General features: G+C 44.0%; 2 pseudogenes; both read right to left on the bottom strand.

Moving 5' to 3' along the window:
• Positions 1-293: 293 nt before the first annotated feature.
• Positions 294-1,450, bottom strand: LOC127534854 (methylcytosine dioxygenase TET3-like; annotated as a pseudogene).
• Positions 1,169-2,569, bottom strand: LOC127534636 (methylcytosine dioxygenase tet3-like; annotated as a pseudogene).
• Between the last annotated feature and the right edge of the window lie 6,195 nt (positions 2,570-8,764).

Here is an 8,764-nt window from a genome sequence, read left to right as displayed (position 1 = left end):
AGGCTGCTTTCCTTTGGGGTCCCTGACTCATCCTTGTTGACTTCCAATCTCCAGATGGTCTGAATGAGGTGGTGGAGCTGCTTTGAATGGCTGGAATTTAAGGAATTGACTGAGAGTGTTGGATGATGATGTGGGGACTATGGTCCTGAGGACTGATCATGCGGTTGAATACCTGCTTAGGGTTGAAGCAGTCTCCTCCATGGGCTGTACTGGCAGGTGCATCTGAGGGCTGAGTCCCCCAATTCAGCCTCAACTGCGCGGATTAATCTCTTCATATTCGGCGTCTCATTTTGATGAGACTCTGTAATCTTGAGGTCTGGATGGAGATGTGGAGGTCACAGGTGTGGTGGTGCTGGTGTTACAAGAGGCCAGGCTGCCTGCTCCTTCTGACCTAACATGGGTTGCAGGAGCCACAGGTGGGGGCAGAGCACCCATGACAGCTGGAGTGTTTTCTGACAAAACAGAAATGGTGGAGGAGGGAGTCATTAAGCGAATTGAAAATGGATACCTGAGATTGGGCTGGGGCAGGGAGGCCTGCAGCGCAGCCTGAGTGGAGTTACTGTGGAAGGGCAGAGAGGGAGAGGACCTGCTTGCAGCTGGTAAGGGCTGGGGGCTCTGTCCATCATGAGGACTGGTGGTTTTTGTATGGAGATTTGAGTCTGAGGCAGGAAGGTTGGCATGGAGGCTTTCTGCTTGTCTTCTTGATGATTATCTGTTTAGGTTTAGGAAGGGAGGCCTATAAGATCCCCATCATAGCTTTAATGACGGGAATCCTGGCTGCTTTTTTTCTTCTTGGGTTCCTTGGGCTCCTGTTTTGATGGCCAGATGGACAAACTTTCCGGCATCCACCCTGGTGGCCACCATTTCTTCAAGTTTTGGCAAGCCAGAGGTGCATGCGGGCCTGGTGCTCCAAGTCAGAGGAGTGGTTAGAGAAGAGGTTCCTCCTATAGTGAAGGTGCTCGTTGCAGAGCTGCCTGAGTGGAATGACTGATGGCTGCTTGGCCCGGAGACAGGGGAGTGCCAGGGTAGTGCTGACCCTGCTGTTGACCATTAGCCATGCCATGCTGTCCCATGGAGGCAGTGTGGTGGTAGTGCTCACCGGGAGTCTGACTTCTTGTTTTATCCTGGCCAGTGCTGGGTTGTCCTGTGTCTGGACACCCCCATTCTGGTTCAAGCTAAGCTGCTGTACAACTGGAAGCTTGAAAGTAGGATTGCTGAATTTGCCACTTTGTGTCACCAAGAAGCTGTTTGAGCTCTGACATAGGATCTGAGCTACTGTGAGGTGGCAGTGGCAAAGTGAGACTGGGGCTCAGACTTCATACACATCCATGGATTCCTCTGTCAGAGGCTCTGCCTGAGCCCTGCTGCCATTGCTGGAGGCTAGGGCTAAAGCCTTGAGGTTTTCCCTGACCTGGGAAGGGAGAGGTAGAGGATGGGAGAGGGGTAGCATGGGGTGGCTGGCCCTGTGACTGGGGTCTGTGGTGTTCACATGATGTCTGCTGGCTGGTGTGTAGTCCTGGAGGGACAGACTGAGAGCGTGAGGAAGATGAGTGGGTGCAAGGAGATGATGGGATCAAGCCTGTGCCATTAGGAGGCTGCGATATGATGTTCTGGGTATGTTGGTGGTGATGGAGGTGACTTTTGTAATGGGTTGACCTGGAGGACCGACAGCTTGTGGACTAGATAACTGGGTGAGGGCATCAATGGCGATGGCTGTCTGAAGACTGATGTTCTTTCCTTGGCTATGGAGAAGCACCTGGGGGGAGCAGGGAATTGGAGGTTTGGAGCAGGGCACTTGGTTTGGGTGAGGGCTTGGAGTTGCTTGTTGATGGTGGGAGCATGAAGTAGACAGATGGTGGCCACCAATCACCTGTTGGAGGCTGAGGGTGATTCTGCAAATGATGAGGCTGTAAGTGTGGAGGAGCATCAGACATTTTTTGGGAGCTTTGATCCTCACTGTTGCTAGCTTAATCTTCTTCTCCAGCCACTCAAGGTAGTCTGGACAGTCAGGCCACGCAGTTGCAGTTTGGGGCTTGTGTCCGTGTTTGGCTTGGCTCAGTGCTGACTGTAGGGTGTCCAGGTCTTCAGGAGGCTGGCAGTTTCCCTCAGGAGCCCCTGCAGAGAGTCTGGCATGAGTTCCCCAGCACCTGTCTCCTGAGTGAACTTCTCATACAGCTGGCAGTATTAGGCTGCACGAGGAGGCAGGAGGAGGAGAAGAAGGAGGCAAGGAACCCGCAATAGCTGAAAAAGCAACCAGATTGTGGGCATACTCCACATTTGCATGGTGGACAGGTACACCGAGGTTGTACCACTGCTGCTGCTCCAACATGGCTGTTGTTGTTGTTGGGTGTCACTGACCTTGCCATGTCCTGGCACCCCAGCTTGCCTTGGAGGCACACTTCCTGCCCTCTGCTGCTCTGTTTCTATAGACGCGTCATCATCATTAGGGTAGCGATTCACCCCATTGGCCAGTTCCAGGCTCAGCGCGCCTTCCTGGAGGCGGTCATGTGACCAATTTCCATCTGGCCTCCACTTCTGGGCCATCCACTGAAGTGACTTTGTGAACAGTCCTGAAAGACAAAAATGGAGCAAGGTTAGTAAGGTTAATAAATTCAAGACTGATGCAAAACAACATCACACCTACAATGGGATGACTTTGAAATAATGAAATGAAGTTGTGCATATGTGTTCATCAGTATTTGGAATAACAAATATGTTTCTTTCAACTTGATAGACTAACAACCAAGTAATACAGGACTTTATTACTTTTTTCCCTGTATTTCCCTCCCACATCACACATTAACATACAGTGCTGCAGGTGAGGTCAGTAGATAAAGGAAAAGTGAATTAAACTACTGCCAGTATTCAGTGGAGTGACTTTACTACAGGCAAAACATTTTGCAGGCAAGTCACAGGTCATATGACACAGTTCGACTGTTGTTAAATGAATGGACACTGCTCCAAGATCAGTTGGGCTATGCAAAACAGGCAATTTGGAGTTAAAACTTGTCAACTGTGGTGTTAGGAGATTCTGTGCCAGGAGTGGGGCATTGCATACACACTGACGGGTAAAGCAAATTAAATACAATCTTAATGTCACTTTCAATAAATTGTTTATTTCTAAAATGTAATAATAAAAATACACAAAATGTATAAAAACTATCAGTAAGCAGAGAACAAGTAACACAAGCGTAAAACTATGTATTATAATTGGTTGATACTGTAATAAATAAGAGAAAAAATGTCAAATGTGAGATGTCCAGAGAGTTTAGCTCTTTAGAAACAGAATATAAACATATATGCGATTGCAACACATTTATGTTCATTAATATGAATTGCTTATTATCAGTCAAAACCAGACACAGACTGAGTTGTTATAGTCTTTTCTCTTGTTTTAATTTTCTGAGAAAGCCTTTGTTGAAATACAACATGTTTACATTTGCTCGTAATAGTTATACTGACTTAAATTTGAATCACTTTGGTACTGAAAAATGATTTTCACAGCAAATTGCAGCGAAACGACGTATCATATTGTGTTCAGTGTAACTCACAACTCATCCGTAAACTCACCGTCACAAAGAAAGAAAATGTCCTACAGGACAAAACCCTAAATGGCAAACCTCAAATGACCTGAATGTCAGGAGATCAGCATGCCTTGCTGAGATAATCTGCTGTCTAACAAACAGCACCTTATCTCAGATACAAAGTCAGCTGAACAAAGATCATACCACCACAGATGGTAACAATACAGTCATTAGATTTACCTAAGAACCTGCTGACCAAGTGTAGAGCTACAAATACTGAAATTCTTTATTAAAATATAAAGGAAAGTCTTGTATGAATATAGTCTTATGTTTCAACGCGATAGTTATTTGTTAATGACATTTTATGCACATAAACATTTATTCAGTTGCAACTAAATTGTAATGTAGGAGGAGTGAGTGTGTTCAGAGAGAGAGAAATACTGAAACCAGGTATTGTTGTGACATTACTGATGTAAAGTTCAGAGTTGGTGTATGTAGGCATGTAACTACCACAACACTGTCCACAACCTTGTGTTGAATTGTCCAGGGGAGCTGATGAAGTGAGAAAAATTAAGTAAATATTGAGGTGTGACTTGACTTGCATGATCTCTCCTCAGCAGTCAAAAGACTTCAACCTGATTCAGCTTTTTTGGAAGCATTTCAAAAAGGATAAATACACTATAATATCCCAAGTTACCTAATGAGATGTTCTAAATGATTGAATGCAATAATGTAGACTCTCAAGTTTTGCATAGCTTTGCAGAGTATAATGGCAATCACTGCAATCTGTAAACCTAGCATGTGACTTCAGCCAGGTATACTGACTTTAATAAAACAGTAAGACTTTTAGCCACACTAACAGCCCAGGACTCCAGCAGCCATAATATGTAGTTTTCTTTGCACAAATGCGCTGTTACGAAAACACATTCTTATTGTGCACAAGATTCAAATGGTCATCTCAAAGACTTTTGAATTAACTTGTTTTTTACTAACTTTCTACTTAATATCTCTTGGAAATGAGTGCTGGATTTTTTGTATTTCATGAGACATAATGGCAGTAATTCAGAGGAAAGCGCAGGCATTTTAAGCAGTGCTCTTCAAAACACATATCACATCACATAACCAAAGTGTGCAATTGTAGGTGGGGAAGCTGGTCCTTTTTGCTAATAACCTGCCATTTCCTAATTTTCTATTATGGTGACTTCTTGTGTTTGTGTCTTTGTAGAAAAGTCCAACTTGTCAGGACATCTAAATCCACACTTTTCTGAACAACAGAGCTAGCTTTGACCCTGGGTGCATTTTTGTACAGACAGAGACTTCAATGTTGTAATCTGTAAGGAAATACGTGGTTGTGTGCATCACTCACTGTAGACGGAGAAATTGTAATCCCAGTAATAACAGTGGATTACAGAATGAATGACGAAGCCAAGGACATGTGAGACTGATAGCTGGTGTGGTTCCTTACACACAGCACTGCTGTGGTACACACAGCAGCTTCAGTTCCACTATCAGCAGCAGCTTCTGGTATTGCTGCTATTGGGAGTCATGGTCACAGATCAGATCTGTCAGAGAATTAACTTGACAAAATGCAAACGTAAACTTTACATTGGTCAGCTCACTCTCACTCTCTCTCTCTCTCTCTCTCTCTGTCTCTCACATGGCACTATAAAATATAGTTTTGTTTATAGTACATAGTATCAATACTCCAGTATAAACGTGCAATACTAGTTGTGTTGTATTCATTTGGCAGTAAATTTTACAATACTGTGATACAACACAACATGAGCTAACACTATCAACATCACCAAGATGTTCTGATAGTGATAGCTATCAGGACTAATGGTCCTGATGGCTGTTACTTCTTCTAGTCCTTAACTGTTTCTGGTCTCTAAAGCTGTGGGCCATCGTATGCACACAAACATACATTTTGACCATTTCTGTTGCAAAACTATTGTTACTATCCATATCCTTGTTATTAAACTGTTTGTTTGTTTTTAAGGGCAGGCACAAAAATGTAAACAAAAGCTACTGTTATATTAAGGTTATTGTAGTGCAAAAATAGACATTCTTTTCCAAAATTCTGCTTCATTTTATTGCACATTAATACTCTGCAGTCACCAACTTGCAAGCTGCTCTTTAACTTAATATATATGAGTAAAATGTAATCTTCAGGAATCTAGCTTAACCAGTCTTTTTATTTTCACAGATTTCAAGGGTTCAATAAGCAACTCTTTCTGTTCATGCAGTTACTGCATCCCATTATGTAGCATTAAAAAAAGACAGTAAGTATTTAAAAACATGCTTACGTAGAGTAAATGCATGATGGATTCTTCCCTGATTTTTTGTCACTTCAGCAGGTTTAAGTTCTTTCTCAGAGGGTAACACTAATCAAGAGCTGATGGTTGCAGTCACACACCTCACTTCCTCTGTACTTCAAAATTGGGACAGTTGCCACATTTGTAGTTCCACTGAAATTTGCAAACACATCACATACCCTGTCTCAACTTACATTTTCAAAGTGATGTGTTTATTTCAGCCTGCTTGAAGCACTAGAGGGGTAACTTTGACTGCAAACACTGTAAAAGTGGGTGTGGACCATTCCAAAGTAATGTTGCTAAACTGGCTTCTACATGACTAAAAAATTGAATTAGCTTCAAATGTTAAAATAATTACAGTTCTACAAGTCACTTGAATCCAAAGATGTTACTTGCAAACAATATTCAAGTCCATGTGGACTCCTCACAGATTATAATTAAATGAGTCTAGCGAGGAACAGCAAACACAGATAACCCAAGGGCAAGTTTAGAAATCATTGACAGAGTTCGTGTTGTGGCTGAACAGTATATTCCAACATATTCAGCGGCTCTTGTGAAGCAAAAAACAATAGCAGAGTCACTATATAAATATATTTGTTGTGCTAGCCCTATAGAAAGAAGCCAGCACATTGTATTAATGTCAAACTCTTCTATGTGTTTACTATCAATAGCAAAGATACCCTAAACAAGCCCCTTCTGATGCTTTACACTGAGCAGTAGCCTTAACTAAAGAGCACTACCAGGCATCAAAATTCTGGTTGCAAGTAACAAGACTTCCTGCAAAAAGATGCCACAAAAACTAATCTAAGATGATGTGATCCAGATAAGAAACAGTTTTTTTTTTTAAATAAATGCACACAAACTAACCTCAGGCAAACCGAACATCTTGCACACCAACATAAATATGAAGTAGTTTCTAATTTAAATCGAAATGACTCGGTATTCTATCATCTTCAGCCAGAAAAAAACAAAGAAGATGGCTTCTGTTTGTAGATCCACCAGTGGATGATAGTAGAAGTGAGCCTGACATCCAGCTTCCCCATCATTTGAATATTATTGAAATGAGCCTTTGAAGTAGCTAATTACTGGACAGGCAGTAAGCTTGGGTCTTTTGAATCCACCTTCTGCGCTGGGTGTCTGGTGGGGGTCCCAGGGGGTGCCGACACTATTGGTGAGAGGTGGTGTGGGGTTGGAGGAGGGGGGTTTGAGGGTGGCAGTGAACAGCCGGCATGCAATACGTGAGAGGCCCCATGTCTGTACTATCAGTGGCATCAGACGGGAAAGAGGAAGGAGGGGGGGAGGTAGCTGTGTGCGGCAGTTATGAGAACTGCAGTGTGTTGAAACAGCGACTGCAACACTGCACAACCTAACATCCCACAATCACGCACATCAGTCACACTGACACTCTCTTTTCCTCTTTTTCTCACAGTCACACACAAAATACTGCCTCAGAAAAAGTTGCATGGTTTTAAAGCATGTTATGCCTAACATTTAGAACAAATGGACTTCACTTAACTTGCCAGTGCCTCAAACAAACGCCTCCCCACATACAAAATGACAACTCTTTGAATCCTCATATAATGTAATGATTAACCTTGAAAGGTATTTAATCGAGAGTCCATATGCCGGTCGAGGATGGAATTGCTGCGCTGACACCTGCAGCGCTTCTACACCTATCCGGGTGCTTGGACTGTATAGACCACGTGCTATGACAAATATTTACACCATGACAGAGCCAAGTATATTTGTCTTCTCTAACTGTGTCGCTCTATTTCAAACACTAAAACATACACACACACACACACACATATGTACAAGTTTGACACAGACCACAAAGTATATCCAAAAACATCAACACACCGAACAGGATCAGATCTTGTCGAACCTGGCAGACCGGATTTGAGTCTGGGTGCCCTTTAAACAAGGTAAGTCTGTATAGGTCTGTGTGAGGACAAACTAAGTGCTGTTTATAACTGACACTGCACAAAAAAGCTGGAGGGAGGAGACAAAGCATGCAAGGACAGTAGTGGTGGTGGCAGCGAGGGGGTTAAGTGTAGCCTGTGAGTAGACAGCTGAACCTAAATCCCAGATACACAACACCACCCCATCCTCCCTCTTGCCCTCCTCCTCCTTCCCCCACCCCTTCCTTTGCTGCCGTGCCGAGCAGGAACATGAAGCAGAGACCCTGACAATATGAAGCCGGCTGAGAGCCCTGAAGATCAGCGACGCATACTTACGCGGTCCTAAGCGTCCAGACAAAGCTGCCGGTTGAAGAAGCAGAACAGGAGACAGAGAGGAGCATGAGACTTGCTTGCCGGCACAGCAGTCCACAAGCAATCCGGCCTTGTTCAGTTGTATTCCTTTTTATTTCTTCCAGTCTGTGCAGCGCACAGACACAGCGAGCACCAAGACACACATGTGTGCATTCACACACGCACACACAGCCAAACACACACACACAACACACCTCCCCCCAGCACACAACACACGTTTCTCATTCTCTTTCCTCTTGTTATGGCCAACGCTTTCTGTTCTCTCCTTTTTCCTTTCTCATTATCTCTGTCTGCTCCTCCCTTCCCTTTTTCAATATCCTCTTTCTTTCTCTTGACTACACATGCAGTCAGCTTCTCTTCGCAGCCCCCACCTTCCCCTCTCTCTCTTCCCTCCCTCTCTCCATTCCCCTCCCTCTCATGCAGCCTCTCCCTCCATCTCCTCACCTCTCTCTCTTCAGTGTGTGCAGAGCGAGAGGCCATTATCTGAGCCACAGCGGGCACGTACGATGGAATGGAGGAGTGTGCAGTGAGCAGAAACAGAGAGAGCAGTGGGGGATAGTCGCTAGTAGCGCTAGCCTAGGAAACAGCAGTGTAGCAGAGCTCTTACCAATGAGAAAACCTCTCTGTGTCTCCATCCACGCCCTTCAAAACC

Source organism: Acanthochromis polyacanthus, chromosome 7, assembly GCF_021347895.1.
Source record: "Acanthochromis polyacanthus isolate Apoly-LR-REF ecotype Palm Island chromosome 7, KAUST_Apoly_ChrSc, whole genome shotgun sequence".
Taxonomy (NCBI): domain Eukaryota; kingdom Metazoa; phylum Chordata; class Actinopteri; family Pomacentridae; genus Acanthochromis; species Acanthochromis polyacanthus.
The sequence above is the reverse complement of the archived record's forward strand: the minus strand, read 5'-3'. Positions and strand labels throughout refer to the sequence as shown.